The sequence below is a fragment of the Lactuca saligna genome, chromosome 5 (genome assembly GCF_052625555.1).
Source record: "Lactuca saligna cultivar CGN05327 chromosome 5, ASM5262555v1, whole genome shotgun sequence".
NCBI lineage: Eukaryota > Viridiplantae > Streptophyta > Magnoliopsida > Asterales > Asteraceae > Lactuca > Lactuca saligna.
Window position 1 is genome coordinate 130,837,415 of NC_136421.1, and position 2,586 is coordinate 130,840,000.

General features: G+C 27.0%; 1 long non-coding RNA gene across 1 annotated transcript in view; it reads right to left on the reverse strand.

Moving 5' to 3' along the window:
• Positions 1–361: 361 nt before the first annotated feature.
• LOC144997814 (uncharacterized) overlaps positions 362–2,586 on the reverse strand; it is a 3,047-nt gene continuing 822 nt past the window's right edge. The window contains exons 4-6 of the long non-coding RNA XR_013659951.1: positions 2,374–2,454; positions 1,828–2,209; positions 362–480 (exon numbers count right to left, since the gene is read on the reverse strand). This is a non-coding gene — a long non-coding RNA (uncharacterized LOC144997814). The remainder of the gene's footprint in view (positions 481–1,827; positions 2,210–2,373; positions 2,455–2,586) is intronic.

Below are 2,586 nucleotides of genomic sequence, written 5' to 3' on the forward strand. Positions count from 1 at the left end.
CCGTTTAACGTTGTCCCAAAATTTCTACATGAAAAGTTATCAACAAAAGGTTAAGGGTGTTGCTAATAAGACACCCTATTGATCACTTTTTAAAAAAGTCAACCAATAATTTACTGTTTATAATCAGCTTTTCCGGAAAACAATGCAATTTCAGCCAATAAAAACATTTAAAAAATTAATTAGAACGAAAACTAATATATTAAGAAAACCACTTGGACAATACTAACGTAAAACAATGAACTAAACAAATGCTGATTGACTTATATACGAATACAATCGGAAAAAAAAAAATTAAAAAAAATTTATTAAACAATTATCAAAAAATCCACTAACAATTTAAACCATTAATAAACACCTATTTTTGAAGTGAGCACTTTAACCGTGATATGATAATTTGTTTTAGTTAAATTGTTGACAACTTCCATCAAATGTCACATTTTGGTGGTCTTATTTGACGGAGATGGGCTCTAATATAAATCCCTGCACAGTTAAAATATAACTAAAATGTCATGTCTAAAAAATTAGTAGTGTTTGAAGTTAATAGGAATTCTTATGTGAACATTTCATGACATGGTAAATGCATCCGAGAAATTCAAATTAAGGTTTTTCCGTTTTCACATGTTTTGGTTTTCAAAATATATATCCATTTTTTCAAAAAATAATAAATAAGTTTAAATTCAAAGTAGTAAATATATTTCATATAAAAAAATATTTTACCATATTAAAAAAGTTAATATATAAAAATGTTTGATAAGGATGAAAATAAGAACACATACAAAATTTTCACATATTATAAAAGTACAAAGAATTATATAAATTACTAGGTGTGAGACCCATGTATTACATGGGTTTATTTTTAAAAAAATTTAAATATAAAATTTTAACAATTTAAAAATTTTGAATTTATAAGAAAAATTTTGAATTATTAAAATTAATGAAGCTTTAATGTATTGAATACATTACATATATAAACCTTTTACATATATATTACCTTACATATTAAATATGGAATTTTAATTTAATAAAATGAAAAATACAATGAAATGACAAGTGGAAAATAGAAATTTTAAAAATTTTAGAAAATGCCATGTGTCCAAATGAAAGAAAAGAGAACATGTGGCAAAAAAAAAAAACTTTCATTTATTAAGGAGGATTAACAAACCTCCGACCATTAGCTAGTTAGCAACAACACACCCTTCATTCCCATTTTGTATCAATGTTTTAAATTGAAAATGCTACCCAATTTAGTGGTGCAATCATCTCGCATCATTAACTTGTATCACCATGCAAACATTAAGTAAGAAAAAGATCATATATAGATTACTTCAAGTCGATGCAAAAACAAACTTATATTTAGATGACATACTTATAATTGAGAAAAATTTATAATGTATAGTATTTTAAAGATTTAATAGAAACAAAAGAAATGAAGATGTTAAAATAAACAAATAATACTTTGATGTTTGCATCCTTCATTACCGCAACCCAAGAAAATGTAATTAAAACAATAGATTAATATTATAAGATCAAATTTTTTCTTTTTAGTGAATAGTTAATAAACATGTGAGCCTTAGACTTTGTTGAGTTGCTTCTTTTTTCATTGTGCAAAGTTGCACCTAAGGTATAGTTTCACTACCTTTGGTCCTTTTTTCTCTTAGGGGTTTTTGGTTCTTGTCTCTTCAATTATATATATTTACAATGAATGTAAATGTATAAATATAAATAAACTTGAAAAATTATTTAAAAATATCATTGAATCCTTGTATGCAAAGTAGATTGCTATATAAAAATGTCAAGGGTATAATTGGTATAAAAACATGAACTTACCACTCAACCTAAGGAGATCATAAGCAAAATCCTTGAGTGCATGTAATCCATCAATGTCCTTCCATCAACGCGTGAAAGTTAAAATGAACGAAAATTAGCCACCAACTTAAGAAGGGTAGTTTTGTCATTCAAATTTATATGCCCTCTAAACCAACTCATCAGATGATTGCCAACAAAAACCAATCCCAAATCAAATACAAATTTAGAAACCTATATTTTCCCAATATTACCCTCCAACACCATATTATGCTAAACCTTGAGTTGATTCCTTAAGACGAACTTTCGTTACATCATGTTATTGTGCTCGGCCTATGCAATCACTCCATTCGAAGCTTCAAGTCATGGAATGGAATTTAATTTGTCTTGTGCTTTCTCCTTCCATCTCCATTCCATTCATATGCATTTCAAACACAACATTTGTTAACTTTTTCGACTAAATTATCATTAGGAAATCTTAACATGTCTGTTTCCAAAGATATTGAGTTTTTGAAACCGAATCAGAAAGGTACATGCTGCCAACAAATAAAATATAAAATGATTTAATACCTTATTGTGCTTGCATCCATTTCTACTTCCTGGAAGCATCAAAAGTCAAAACCCCAATCAATTCTCCAATAAGAGCTCTCACTGACATAAAATTTGAAAGGTACATGCTTCAAATAAAATCCCCAAATATTTGATCATCATACAGATATAAATTAGGACAATATTAAGATAATAAAGGTACATGATCGAATCTTTAAGTCAAAATAAAAAAGA